The sequence below is a fragment of the Tachyglossus aculeatus genome, chromosome 1 (assembly GCF_015852505.1).
Source record: "Tachyglossus aculeatus isolate mTacAcu1 chromosome 1, mTacAcu1.pri, whole genome shotgun sequence".
In the NCBI taxonomy this organism is placed as follows: Eukaryota; Metazoa; Chordata; class Mammalia; order Monotremata; family Tachyglossidae; genus Tachyglossus; species Tachyglossus aculeatus.
This window is the reverse complement of record NC_052066.1, coordinates 14412323-14428450: the sequence shown is the minus strand read 5'-3', so window position 1 is coordinate 14428450 and position 16128 is coordinate 14412323.

The window sequence follows — 16128 nt, the reverse complement described above, 5'->3', positions numbered from 1 at the left end:
CTGATTACTGTTTACTTGTATTGATGTCTGTGTCCCCCCTTCTAGACTGTGAGCCCGTTGTGTGCAGGGATTGTCTCTCAATTGCTTTATTGTAATAATAATAATTGTGGTATTTGTTAAGTGCTTACTATGTGCCAAGCAGTGTTCTAAACACTGGGGTAGATAAAGGGCAATCAGGTTGTCCCACGTGGGGCTCACAGTCTTAATCCCCATTTTACAGATGAGGTAACTGAGGCACAGAGAAGTTAAGTGACTTCCCAAAGTCACACAGCTGACAAATGGCAGAGTCGGGATTAGAAAACATGACCTCTGACTCCAAAGCCCGTGCTCTTTCCGCTAAGCCACATATTATACTTTCCATGGGTTTTGTCCCTTGTTCTGTTGTCATACTTAATGTTTGCAGTTCCAGGCACTATTTTCTCTTTTACCTCTTTGTGTCTCTTTCCATGCAACGCTTTGCTCGAGGGAGCTGCTCTCTTTTGAATGGCAAAGTGACACGCAGCTCTGTTCATCACCACTGACTTTTAGTTTTCAGCTGGGACTCAGCACTGTCTGAGCTTCTAAATCCTAGACCATTGGGAAGGTTTTGGTTGTGACTGAGTCTGGGCCACAGAGGCATGACACACCCACTAACAGTAATAATAGTAATATTGGTATTTGTTAAGTGCTTACTATGTGCGAAGCATTGTTCAAAGCGCTAGGGGGATGCAAGGTGAGCAGGTTGTCCCTTGTGGGGCTCACAGGCTTCATCCCCATTTTACAGATGAGGTAACTGAGGCCCAGAGAAGTGAAGTGACTTGCCCAAGGTCACACAGCAGAGAAGTGGCAGAGCCAGAATTAGAACCCATGACCTCTGACTCCCAAGTCTGCGCTCTTTCCACTGAGCCCTGATGCTTCTCTCTTTCCGCTACCATTTCCATTATCCACTGGACTTGAAGGATAGCATGTTGTACTCTCCCAAGCGCTTAGCACAGTGTTCTGCACACAGTAAGTGTTTAATAAATAAGATTGAATGAATGCATCGAGCCTCCTTTTATGCTGTCTACTTTGGTGTTTTTTGTGCATTTCTATGTGTGTGTTTCATCCTGGACAAGCCACCTTCCAATCTTCTCCAAGCTCATGCTGTCCTTTAAACCATTATGACAAAAAACTGGTCCCTAAGCCTTCAAGGCATCTGAATTTTAACCAACTGGAGAATAAAATCTCCTGCCAAATAGCAATTCCAAATACATGCAATGAATAGGCATTTCTCCTTGAGGTGGTATTCTGGGCAGCTGCCAGTATACTGAGCAGAACCCAGAAGAGGATCCAGGATTGGGATGATGCACATGCCTCCATGCTGTGAAATGTTGATCCCCCGAGCCATCACTTGCAAATCAAATTGGGGAACAAATGAGACAGGTGGTGGGCTACTAAAAGAGAATTGATTTGGGGTGATGCAGACCAGCCATGGAACAAAATCTTTCACCTGTTGCTAAAGCTGTGATATGGCCCAGTTCTTACTACCATGGTATAGTTGAAGGGAAAAGATGGCTCCTGTCTCATCACAATGAGGAAAGGAATCCAAAGACATTAAGAACATTGGCACATCCTCTCCAAAACACCTTCTATTATGGAAGATGGGATCCTGAGAAATAAATAAAACCTCTCAAGACCCTGCATTCATAACAATTTGGGGGAAGTAGTGGCAACAGTCAGAGCCAAGAGAAATTGAAAAGCCCTTGTTTCCAGTGTCTTATCTGCTGGAATCTAAAAACATGGAGGGGCACCTCTGTTTAAGCACTTGCACAAACTTTTCCTCAACAGCAGGACCACTGAGGAAATGCAAGAAATGACAACACAAGAGAAGCTCTGCATATAATAAATGCTAAACCAATGTCTATTATCATTATCATTGTATGATCAATGAGGATACTTTACTGAAGAAGGATGATTGACCACAGAGACCAACTCTTGCAATTATTTTTCCTGTCCTTTCTGGGTTTGCGGGACATTACTTTCAATCTTTCTTTAAAAAATTAGCCGGTTGTGTGGATGAGTGAATGGTAAAAATTTGGAAGACAGCTATTATTTTTATATCTATATTGAGCCCTTTAATATCTTGCTTTTAGATATAACTCCTTTGAAGTTGGAGATGGAATCTTCTAATTATCTTGGGCTTTGGAACTGAAAGTCATGAAAAAGTAATACAGTCTGAGTCCTCCAGTCTCATAATTATCATTGTTTCTATTAGCTTCCTTAGGGAACTCCACTGTTTTAAAAGAAGGTAAAAATAATTTTTATCATTCACTATATGAATATCTCCCCAAATTGATTGGAATTGTATGGTCGAATCCACCAATTCCTCCAGACCTGGTGTTTTAAAATTCTTTCATTCCTTACTTTTTTCTAGTTATGTTATTTTTCAATTCTCTGGGCTAGCATTCATTTCGGAGCCTCAGGTTGGCTAACCTTGTTATTTCAGAATTAATTCTTGCTTCCCAGGATGTACACAAAGAACATATTGTCTTCATGAAACTAATCTTATGATTTAGATGTTCTGTTTTTATTCCCTTCATTTTACTTTCAACTAGGTAACAGTATTCCCCATCTTCAAAGTAATTTTTGAAATTGCATCTCCTCCAGGAGACCATCTCAGATTAATATTTCATCTCCCCTGGTTATATCAGTCAATCAAATTTATTGAAGTCTTATTGTATGCAGAGCACTGCACTAAGCATTTGGGAGAGTACGATATAACAATACAACAGAGTTGAGAGACACAATCCCTGCCCACAGTGAGCTTATATCCACAAATTGCCACCTAAACTCTGGTGGACTCCTAATGTCACATAGCACTAATATCAGTCAGCCAGTCAATCATATTTATTGAGTGCTTACTCTGCACAGAGCACTGTACTAAGTGCCAGTGAGAGTACAATATAACAATATAATAGACACAGTCCCACCCCACGATGAGCTGATGCCATATCTAGTAGTAGTAGTAGTGGTTATGGTATATATTCATCGCTTATTTCATCTTCAGCACCGAACTAAGCACTGGAAGAGAAATACTTCCCTCCTCCCCTCCTTAACTTCCATCTTCCATCTTCAACCGCTCACTCTCCACTGGTTCCTTCCCCTCTGCCCTCAAACATGCCCATGTCTCCCCCACCCTTAAAAAACCCTCTCTTGACCCCACCTCCCCTTCTAGATATCACCCTATCTCCCTCCTACCCTTCCTTTCCAAACTCCTAGAACGAGTTGTCTCAACCCGCTGCCTCAAATTCCTCAAGGCCAACTCTCTCCTTGACCCCCCTCCAATCTGGCTTCTGTCCCCTACACTCCACAGGAACTGCCCTATCAAAAGTCATCAATGACCTCCTTCTTGCCAAATCCAATGGCTCCTACTCTATCCTAATCCTCCTCGACCTCTCAGCTGCCTTTGAGACTGTGGACCACCCCCTTCTCCTCAACACGCTATCCAACCTTGGCTTCACAGACTCCGTCCTCTCCTGGTTCTCCTCTTATCTCTCTGGCCGTTCATTCTCAGTCTCCTTTGCGGGCTCCTCCTCCCCCTCCCATCCCTTTACTGGAGGGGTTCCTCAAGGTCAGTTCTTGGTCCCCTTCTGTTCTCTATCTACACTCACTCCCTTGGTGAACTCATTCGCTCCCACGGCTTCAACTATCACCTCTATTCTGATGACACCCAAATCTACATCTCTGCCCCTGCTCTCCCTCCCTCCCTCCCTCCAGGCTAGTATCTCCTCCTGGCTTCAGGACACCTTTATCTGGATGTCTGTGTGACATCTAAAACTCAACATATCCAAGACTGAACTTCTTATCTTCCCTCCCAAACCCTGCCCTCTCTGACTTTCCCATCACTGTAGATGGCACTACCATCCTTCCCATCTCACAAGCCCGCAATCTTGGTGTCATCCTCTTCTCCGGTCTCTCGTTCATCCCACACATCCAATCCATCACCAAAACCTTCCAGTCTCTCCTCTGCAACATCACCAAGATCCACCCTTTCCTCTCCATCCAAACCGCTACCTTGCTGGTTCAATCTGCATCAGCCTCCTCTTTGATCTCCCATCCTCCTGTCTCTCCCCACTTCAGTCTATACTTCACTCTGCTGCCCAGATCATCTTTGTGCAGAAACGCTCTGGGCATGTTACTCCCCTCCTCAAAAATCTCCTGTGCCTGCCTGTCAACCTACAAATCAAGCAAAAACTCCTCACTCTCGGCTTCAAGGCTGTCCATCACCTCACCCCCTCCTACCTCACCTCCCTTCTCTCCTTCTACAGCCCAGCCCGCACCCTCCACTCCTCTGCTGCTAACCTCCTCACTGTACCTCATTCTCGCCTCTCTCGCCATCGACCCCCGGCCCACGTCCTTCCCCTGGCCTGGAATGCCCTCCCTCCACACATCTGCCAAGCTAGCTCTCTTCAGCCCTTCAAAGCCCGACTGAGAGCTCACCTCCTCCAGGAGGCCTTCTCAGACTGAGTCTCCTTTTTCCTCTCCTCCTCCCCATCCCCCCTGCCCTACCTCCTTCCCCTCCCCACAGCACTTGTATATATATTTGTACAGATTTATTACTCTATGTATTTTACTTGTACATATTTACTATTCTATTCATTTTGTTAATGATGTGCATATAGCTTTAATTCTATTTGTTCTGATGATTTTGACACCTGTCTACATGTTTTGTTTTGTTGTCGGTCTCCCCCTTCTAGACTGTGAGCCCGTTGTTGGGAAGGGACCATCTCTGTATGTTGCCAACTTGTACTTCCCAAGCACTTAGTACAGGGCTCTGCACACAGTAAGTGCTCAATAAATACGATTGAATGAATGAATGAATGAATGAAAGAGTCACAATCTTTGGCCTCCAGGCACTAAAATCTAAAAATAAAGGAGTGGGAGGATGTAGGCACAAAAGAAAATTGTCAAGCAAACACATAAAAGATGAGGGTGATGACAAGTGTGAAAATAGCAGCAAGGTTTTGGATTCCACACAGCTCAGTACAGTAGTCATAGTCATCAAAGTTGAAGCCATGTTGGTAACCGTTTCAATAGTCCAAATATTTTGCTACTGATGCATAGTCGAGTCTTTCCCATGGTAGAGCCAGGGACTATGGGAGTCTTTGTGACCTGGGGGAGGGGCAGGGATACTTCCTATCTATAATCAGTTTTAGCATCTGTCCCCCTAACAAGGTCATAAGATCTTTGAGAGAAAGGATAATGTTTACTTATTCTAGCATTCTCTCCCACACACTTAGTACAGTGCTCTGCACACAGGAAATTTTAAGTACGTTCTATCCTGTGTCTGTTGGAAAGCAACCACGAGTTATACGGAGGCAAATCTGAGGTCGCCCGGCCTCCTCCAATGGATTAGCACATCTCTATGTCCCCTTCGTCTTTTGGGTTTGGGGTCCGAGCTTATTTAAGGCAGTTTATGTGGCTATAGAGCTTGGGGTGTTTCTAGAGATCAGCGGGAGACACTGTTCATCATTAAAATAGAACCCTCTCCCCAGTGGATTGCTATTTGACAGTGAATAGCCCTGTTGTGCCCTGTATTTTTTATCATTCTATGGATCAGTAGCTCCACATAATGGAATCTCACTGCAGCATTGAATTATGTATGCATTGATGCAGTGGTGCTCTTTGCCAAGATAGTGCTATTGGAATGACATCCAATAATTCTCTTTAGAGCACCTCCCAGGTCGGGAAGCATTTAGGAGGCACCTGAAGCCAACTTTACCCGCTCGACAATCATAATTTCCCCCAGTCAAACTGATTTACTTCCCCTCTGGGCCCATCTTCCCTTTCATACCTCCCTGCAGACCTGCCCACGTCACATTCTAACTCAGTTACCCTGTATCTTTAAACTTAAGATGAAGAAGCACTTCCCTTCCCTTCCCCAAAAAGAAATCGGATTTGTGCGTTGTTTTATGTTACCAATTGGAGGGTCTGTCAGAGCAAAGTGTAACACAGAGCTTCTTTCAAATACAATTTAAATTTAAGGGGAGAGATTAAACAGGCTGTGTCCCCCAGAAGACTTTAATCTTCTCCATTTTCACATTTGTTTTCCACATCCCTGGCAGTAACTATACTAGATTTATTTGAAGGCATTTGCTTAGAATCCCTGCCGCATCTCTGCCTCAAACTCTCTCCTTTGCTGTTTCTGAGTCGCTGCGCTCAACGCTTCTTATACTAACTCCTAAGGTGAGGGTCTCATTAGAAACACACAAATATTTGCTAAGGGGTCGGTCCCATATCTGAAGATCAAAGATGAAATTGCTCAATCATAATCGGAATTTCGGCCTACTGGCTCTGTAGCATTGTACTCTCCCAAGAGCTTAGTACAGTGCAATGCTCATAGTAAGTACTCAATGAATAGCACTGATTAATGGATACCCAAAAGTCATCATGATATAATGAATTCTCCTCTCTCCCTTATTTAGTTTCTGAATTTAAAGAGGAATGTTGCCTTACTAAAGGTCAAATACAATAATGTTTTTGGATATTCCCATTCATTAATATCCCCAGGCATTTTACAGGTGCTTTTCAAATTTAATGGTAAAACGGGACAGTTCACACTGATGAAATCTAAAAGTATGCAAGGCAGCAAAATAATTGGCCTAAAAATAGCAGAAGGGAAGGTTTACAGACCTTGCCAGTAAGGCAAATTTATGTATGGGAGCGGCTAAATCTCTTTCACCAAAGAGGACTCTGACTTGTAAGAGTAATTAAAAAGCAGAAATTGAGACCTATGAGGAAAAGTTCAAGGAGCTGGAATTTGGAGCAGAACAAAGACAGATGAAGGAAGGTGTCATAAGAGCTTGCAGACCCTTAGAAATAAGCATTAAAAACTGAACAAAGGCTTTACACAGATCACAGTGACACACAGTAGGCTCTGAATTATGGGTTACAAATGAACACAAAAAATGTTCTGTTTTGAGCAGGGAATGTGTCTTGGGTCTCTGCTGTGTTCGCCCATCTATTTAGTCCAGTGCATGGTGTGTAATAAACATACTATTCTATGTATTTTATTTTGTTAATATGTTTTGTTTTGTTGTCTGTCTCCCCCTTCTAGACTGTGAGCCCACTGTTGGGTAGGGACCATCTCTATATGTTGCCAACTTGTACTTCCCCAGTGCTTACTACAGTGCTCGGCACACAGTAAGCGCTCAATACATTTGACTGACTGACTGAATGAATGAATCTTTCCTCCTGATGAGAAAGGCAATGTAATATGGAGTGTTCTCACTAGTATAAACACAAACACACACACACACATGTCTTATTTCATTTTTGTGCAATTTAATAATCTATAAAATGGGGATTTCATACTTGTTCTCCCTCCTACTTTGACTGTGAGTCCCTGGTAGGACTGGGATTGTGTCTGATCTGCTGATATTGTATTTACCCCAGCATTTAGCACTTATCAACCAGTGGTATTTATTGAGTGCTTACTGTGTGAAAAGCACTGTACTTACTAATCACTTGACAAATACCAGTTTGTTTTTCATCATCATTATTATTAATAATAAGTCAGTAGTGAATCCTTTTTAAAAGAAGTTTGGGTTTTTCACGTATGTATATATAAACAGTTCCTAATCTCAGTGAGAATCAGCGTGGCCCAGTGGAAAGAGCATGGGTTTTGGAGTCAGAGGTCATGGGTTCAAATCCCTGCTCCACCAATTGTCAGCTGTGTGACTTTGGGCAAGTCACTTAACTTCTCTGTGCCTCAGTTACCTCATCTGTAAAATGGGAATTTAGACAGTGAGCCCCCTGTGGGACAACTTGATCACCTTGTTACCTCCCCAGTGCTTAGAACAGTGCTTTGCACATAGTAAGCACTTAACAAATGCCATCATTATTATTATTATTACTAGCAGAGTACTCTTCTAGTTCACTTCCCACCTCTCTGGACATGCCTTCTCAAGCATTTTTACGGGGTCCTCACACCCCTCAAATCTCAGTTTTGGGTTCTCCACTCTTGTCACTTGATTTACACTCCCTTGGGGAACCTCATCCACTCAATCAATTGGTCAAGGGCATTTATGGAACGCCTACTGTGTGCAAAGCACTGTGCTAAGTGCCTGAGAGAGAAGAATACCATTTTGCTGCTAGACATGATCCCTGCCCTCAAGGAGCTTACAATCTTGTTGGGGAGGCAGACCTTAAAATAAATGCCAGTTAGGGGAAGACCCAGAGTATATAGACAGGGACCAAAGTGCTGTGGAGTTAAAAGTGGGGTATCAAAGCATGTAATTGTACTTTCCAAGTGCTTAGTACAGTGTTCTGCGCACAGCACGCATTCGATAAATGCAATTGAATGAATGAATGTAAGAGGTATAGAACCACATACACAGGAGTTGTAGAAGGGAGGTCGAAGAGGGCAGGAAAAAAGAAGAATAGTCTGATTTTATTAGGGCTTTGAAGGGCGGGAGAATGGTGGTCTGTCAGCTATGAAGGGGGAGGGTTTTCCAGGCCACAGGCAGAAGGTGGTCAAGGGGTCCACACTGCTTTACGGTCTAGTGGATAGAAATGGGCCTGGGTGTCAGAAGGCCCTGGGTTCTAATCCCATCTCTGTCGATTGTCTGCTGGGTGACCTTGGGCAATTCACTTTACTTCTCTGTGCCTCAGTTACCTCATTTATAAAATGGGGATTAAGCTGCGAGATATGTATCCATGGGACATGGACTGTGTCAGACCTGATTATCTTGTATCTACCCCAGCACGTAGTACAGTGTCTGGCACATAGTAGGTGCTCAAAAAGGATAAAAACAAAAGAGGTTGCCAGAGAGATATTGAGGTGCAGTGTGGCACTTCCATGGTTTTAGGGTACCACCTGAAGTGGTGACTTCTAAATTTAAATTGAGCTTGCTAGCCCTGACCCAACCACCCAACTGCAATCATATATGTACTATTTCCTGCAAAATACCTTTGGATATTTTTGTCCTGTCGACACGCTCACTGTGTTGAAAACTGAACTCTACCTTCCCTAAGTCTTCTCCTCCACCTAAAATTTCCATAATAATAATAATACAAATATCAGTGGTATCTGTTAAACACTTACTATGTGACAAGCAATGTTCTATTTGCTGGGATAGATATAAGCTATAGTTTGCAACACTACCAGCCTCTTTGCTTCCTAAATTTACATTCTTGTCATTATGCTTGATTCCTCAATCAATCAGTGGTGTTTATTGGGCTCTTATTGTGTGCAGAGCACTGTTCTAAGCACTTGGGGGAGGACAATACAGCAAACTATGTATGCACACTCCCTGCCTACAAGAAGCTTACTGTCTACAGAGGGAAACAGACTTTAATACCAATAAACAAATCATGGATTTGGACCATGCTGTGGGGCTGAGGGTGGATTGAATACCAAGTACTCTAAAGTTCCGGATCTAAGTGCATAGGTGACAGAGACGGGGGAGGGAGAAGGGGAAAATAGGGCTTAATTGGGGAAAGCCTCTTCGAGGAGATGTAATTTTATTAAGCCTTTGAAAATGGGAAGAGTGGTACCTGTCATATTTGGTGGGAAGGGAGTTCCAGGCCAGAGACAGGATGTGGGAAGGCCGCGAGTTAGACGAGACTGAGGTATATTAAGGAAGTTGGCATTAAAGGAATGAAGTGTGCCGACTGGGTTGTAGGAGGAAATTCTTTTAATGTACTTCAACTCTCACATCCAGTTTGTAGCTAAATGTTATTGGTTTTTCCTCTTCCTTTTCCCTCCACCCATTCCTCTCCAACCAAAGAGGCACCGCCATGGTCCAGATGCTTGACTTATCCCTCCCAGATAGATATCTATTATTTTCTGCATCAAGCAGAATCTCTGATCATTGATTTTCATACGCTACATAACCTTATTCCTCTCCTACTTCACTCCTGACCCACCATGCCTCATTCTCCTCTCACTTGTGGCTGCCATTTTGTTCACACCCTCCTCCTTCCTGGAATTCTTTCCCACTTTACATCCATCTCTCCCCATCTTCAAAGTCCTTCTGGATTACATCTGTTCCAGGAGGCCTTCCCTGATAAATTTGTAGTTCCATAGTTCCCCAATTAATGCCATTTCAGCTCTTAGGCATTACCAAACCACTTGGTATTGACTTTCATAGCTTCCTCCTACACTCCCCAGTAAAATTTATGAGCATGTCTTTAAACTCTGTTGCTTCTCTCTACTTGTAAGGTATTTTTTTCTGCAAACAAGATTGGGAAGCAACGTGGCTTAGTGGAAAGAGCACAGTCCTGGGAGTCAAGCATAATCCTGGGAGTCAGTGGATCAGAATTCTAATCTTGACTCCACCACTTGTCTCCTGTGTGGCCTTGGATAAACCCCTTGACTTATCTGTGCCTCAGTTTCCTCATCTGCAAAATGGGGATTCAACAGAAATAATAACTGTGGCATTTCTTAAGTACTTACTATGTGCCAGGCACTGCACTAAGTGCTAGGGTGGATGCAAGCAAATTGGGTAGGACATAGACCCTGTCTCACTTGGGGCTCACAGTCTCAATCCCTGTCCTCCCTTCTACTTGCACTGTGAGCTCCTTGTTGGACCTGATTATCATATATTTACCCCAACACTTAGCACAGTGCTCGACCAATATCACAATTATTATCAGTATTATTAGTATTAGTAGTGATAGTGGTAGCATGTTTGTAAGATTCTGGATTCCTGTCAACTCACCCCATTGTAATCTCTCAATTAATAATAATAATGATAATAATAATATCAGCCTCCTCTCTGATCTCCCATCCTTCTGTCTCTCCCTACTTCAGTCTATACTTCACTCTGCTGCCCAGATTACCTCTGTAAAGAAACGCTCTGGGCATGTCACTCCCCTCCTCAAAAATCTCCAGTGGCTGCCTGTCAATTTATGAATCAAGCAAAAACTCCTCACTCTTGGCTTCAAGGCTGTCCATCCCCTCGCCCCCTCCTACCTCACCTCCCTTCTCTCCTTCTCCAGCCCAGCCCGCACCCTCCGCTCCTCTGCTGCTAATCTCCTCACCATGCCTCATTCTCGCATGTCCTGCCATCAACACCCAGCCCACATCCTTCCCCTGGCCTGGAATGCCCTCCCTCCACACATCTGCCAAGCTAACTCTCTTCCTCCCTTCAAAGCCCTACTGAGAGCTCACCTCCTCCAGGAGGCCTTCCCAGACTGAGCCCCATTTTTCCTCTTCTCCTCCCCATCCCCCTGCCCTACCTCCTTCCCCTCCCCACAGCACTTGTATATATGTGTACAGACTTATTACTCTATTTTATGATTCTATTTATTTTGTTAATGATGTGCGTATAACTTTAATTCTATTTTTTCTGATGGTTTTGACACCTGTCTACAGGTTTTGTTTTGTTGTCTGTCTCCCCTTTCTAGACTGTGAGCCCATTGTTGGGTAGGGACCTTCTCTATATGTTGCCGACTTGTACTTCTCAAGCGCTTAGTACAGTGCTCTGCACACAGTAAACGCTCAGTAAATACGATTGAATGAATGAATAGTATTTGTTAAGTGCATACTATGTTCTAGGCACTGTACTAAGTCCTGGAGTTGATAGAAGATAGGCGGGTTGGACACAATCTCTGTCCCACATGGAGCTCACAGTCTTAATCCCCATTTTACAGATGAGGTAATTTAGGCACAAAGGTGAAGTGATTGGTCGAGGTCACACAGCAGACAAGTGACAGAGGAAGGATTAGAACCCATGACCTACTAACTCCCAGGCTTGTGCTCTAGCCATTAGGCTGTGCTGCTTCTCCATTGATTAGTCTTGTCCACTGTGCAGAGGAAATGTTCATTCATCACAGCATGTTCAGTGGAAAGAGCACGGGCTTTGGAGTCGGGGGTCATGGGTTCAAATACCAGCTCCACCAATCCTGGCTCCAGCTGTGTGACTTTGGGCAAGTCACTTAACTTCTCTGTGCCTCAATTACCTCATCTGTAAAATGGGGATTAAAGACTGTGAGTCCCCTGTGGGACAACTTGATCACCTTGTAATCTCCCCAACGCTTAGAACAGTGCTTTGCACATAGTAAGCGCTTAAAAATGTCATTATTATTATTATTATCATTATTCATTCATTCAGTCGGATTCCTGAGTGCAGAGCACTGTACTAAGGGTTTGGAAAGTACAATGTGGCAACAGATAGAGACAGTCCCTACCCAAGAACGTGTTCATAATCTAGAAGGAGGAGACAGACAGCAAAACATAACAAGTAGACAAGGGTCAATACCATCAAAATAAATAGAACTATAGATATATACACAAATGTTCCATTAATGCTGAATGATTGATTGACACCGTCCCTGCTTGAGAACAATGATCTGCTCTTATGTCTCCCCATTGTACATACCTGTACTTTTATGTATTTGTATTCATGTCTGTTTCCCCACCTCTAGACTGTAATCTCATTGTGGGCAAGGAATGTCACTGTTTATGGTTCATTCATTCATTCATTCATTCATTCATTCACTTGTATTTATTGAGTGCTTATGCAGAGCACTGTACTAAGTGCTTGGGAAGTACAAATCGGTAACATTTAGAGAAGGTCCCTTCCCAACAATGGGCTCACAGTCTAGAAGACTTTCCCAAGCACTTCGTACAGTGCTCTGTATACAGTAAGTGCTCAACAAATACGATTGAATCACTTCATGAATTAATTTGGAAGGTTTGGAGTCGTTGCTCACTATGTCTCAGGCTCAAAACCTCTTCAGAGAGTCACCATCCCTAAGGATACCAAGAAAGCAAACTGCTCACCCAAAATACCACATCCCAGCTTCAGTTACCTCTTCAGAAAGTCACCATCCCTAAGGTTACCAGTGATGCTAACTGCTCCCAAAGTACCACATCCCAACTTCAGTTCCCAGTTCCAGAGCAGTGTGGAATAGTGGATAGTGCACAGGAGTCAGAGTGACTCAGGTTCTAGTCCTAGCTCTGCCACTTGTCTGCTGTGTGACCCTAGACAAGTCATTTAACTTTCCATGCCTTAGTTACCTCATCTGTACAATGGGGATTACCACTGTGAGCCCCCTGTGGGGCATGGACTTTGTCCAGCCTGATTAACTTGTATCTATCACAGCTCTTAGAACAGTGCCTGGGATGTAGTAAGCACCTAACAAATACCATGAAAAAACAGTACCAAACCACAAAAAAATACCCTCTTTGGTATTTCTGTAGCCCACACATGATAATTGTGGTATTCCTTAAGTGCTTACTATATTCCAAGCACTGTACTAACTCCCGGAGTAGATACAGGAAGTCAGATTGGACATGATCTCTGTCCCACACAGGGCTCATAGTCTTAATCCCATTTTACAGATGAGGTGACTGAGGCAAAGAGAAATGAAGAGATAGCTCGAGGTCACACAGCAGACAAGTGGCGGAGCCAGGATTAGAACCCACGTCTTCTGACTCCCAGCCCATGCTTTTTCCACTAGGCCACACAGCTTCACACATGCAGCATAACTTAATCCTGTCAAATGCAAGTTTTACAAAAGAGCGTTGGTCTGCTGCTTCTCCCTTGGTAGCCCCTCACCCGAACATAGAGTCCAATCAGTCAATGCTATTTATTGAGTGCTTACTGTGTGCCAAGCAATGTATTAAGCATTTGAGAGCGTACCATATATTAGAGTTGGTAAATGTGGTCACTAGCCAAATCAAGCAATAGAGAAGCAGCCTTGCCTAGGAGTCAGAGGACCTGGGTTCTAATCCCGGATTTGCCACTTGTCTCCTGTGTGATGTTGGGTAAGTCATTTAACTTCTCAGTGCCTCAGTTATCTCATTTGTAAAATGTAAATGTCAAATGAGGGGTAAGACCGTGAGCCCCATGTGGGACAGGGACTGTGTCTGACCCAATTTGTTTGTGGCCACCCCAGTGCTTAGTTCAGTGCCTGACACACAGTAAGTGTTTAACAAGTACCACAGTAATTATCATTAATCCTATTAAAATATGGATTAAGGCTGTGAGCCCTATGTGGGACATAATTTCCTTGAATCTAGCCCCAAGGTTTAGAATGGTGCCTGGCACATAGTAAGCACTTAACAAATACCTGTAAAATAAAACCAACCCAAACTTACACTCTACAGGCATTGCGCTTCGCAAACCGACTGATTTTCCATTAGCAAATCATTCTTGTCCCTCTTGAAGAAAAACTAAGAGGTCACCATCTTGGGACGATACCAGGTGGCCGCTACTGCTGAAGGGCTCCAGGCAGTCGCCCCTCCACCAAATGGGCTCTCTGATTGCCCTCTTGTCTCTCTTAACATCTGAAGTCAGCCCTACCTTTTTCTCCTTCCTTCTTTCCCTGCCCAATTTTCCGAACAGCATCATTTTCCCTGGATCTCAAGATCCTCACAATTATGTACCACCTCCTCCTGGCTTCATGCAATTTGTTTTTTCCTCCCTTTGATCTTAATTATGGTCAGCTCTTAGCTAATTAACCTCTAGTTCTCCCTCCCCTTAGGTCAAGCAATCTTGTAATAAGTGCCACAGCCTCCCTGCACCTGGGAGGAATGATAACAGAGCATATTGATTTAAATGGGGCTCCTTCCCTCATGCATAATAACATTTGCCTCATCCAAGTCTTGCTAGCTGAGATAACAAAACCAATCAGGAGCAAAGCTTTTTGGGGTTAGAAAACATTCCCTTATCATTTTCACTCACCTCAGCCCCTCCAGATTGAACCAAGTAAAATTAAAAGAGGTTTAGGAGGATGGGAAAGTTCTTTTCCAGTTTTCTGAGTGAACACAATTTTGGTAGTTAAATGGATAAATGGTTAAGTGGAGAGAAGTAGTGCAGCTTAGTGGCAAGAGCCCGGGCTTGGGAGTCAGAGAACGTGGGTTCTAATCCCGGCTCTGCCACGTGTCTGCTGTGTGACCTTGGACAAGCCACTTAACTTCTCTGTGCCTCAGTTACTTCGTCTGTAAAATGGGGATTAAGACTGGGAGCCCTACGTGGGACAACCTGATTACTTCTATCCACCCCAGTGCTTAGAACAGTGCTTGGCACATAGTAAATACTTAACAAATACCATAATAATGATAATAATGCAGGTCCTTCTGGCTCCCAGGCCAGTGTTTTATCCACTACACCCCCATCATATAGCCATGATTCATTTTGATACTATTGATGCCTGCCTACTTGTTTTGTTTTGTTGTCTGTCTCCCCCTTCTAGACTCCTCTCCTTAACTTCCATCTTCACCCACTCACTCTCCACTGGGTCCTTCCCCTCTGCCTTCAAACATGCCCACATCTCTCCCATCCTAAAAAAACCTCTCTTGACACAACCTCACCTTCTAGTTATCACCCTATCTCCCTCCTACCATTCCTTTCCAAACTCCTTGAACGAGTTGTCTCAACCTGCTGCCTCAAATTCCTCAAGGCCAACTCTCTTCTTGACCCCCTCCAATCTGGCTTCTGTCCCCTACACTCCACATGAACTGCCCTCTCAAAGGTCATCAATGACCTCCTTCTTGCCAAATCCAACGGCTCCTACTCTATCCTAATCCTCCTCGACCTCTCAGCTGCCTTCGACACTGTGGACCACCCCCTTCTCCTCAACACGCTATCCAACCTTGGCTTCACAAACTCCATCCTCTCCTGGTTCTCCTCATCTCTCCGGCTGTTCATTCTCAGTCTCTTTTGCAGGCTCCTCCTCCCCCTCCCATCCTCTTACTGTAGAGGTCCCTCGAGGGTCAGCTCTTGGTCCCCTTCTGTTCTCGATCTACACTCACTCCCTTGGTGAACTGATTCGCTCCCACGGCTTCAACTATCATCTCTACGCTGATGACACCCAAATCTACATCTCTGCCCCTGCTCTCTCTCCCTTCCTCCAGGCTCGTATCTCATCCTGCCTTCAGGATGTTTGCCCACCATCTAAAACTCAACATGTCCAAGACTGAACTCCTTATCTTCCCTCCCAAACCCTGCCCTCTCCCTGACTTTTCCATCACTGTAGATGGCACTACCATCCTTCCCATCTCACAAGCCTGCCACCTTGGTGTCATCCTCGATTCTGCTCTCTCGTTCACCCCTCACATCCAATCCTTCACCAAAACCTGCCAGTCTCAGTTCCACAACATCGCCAAGATCGCCCTTTCCTCTCCATCCAAACCGCTACCCTGCTCATTCAGTCTCA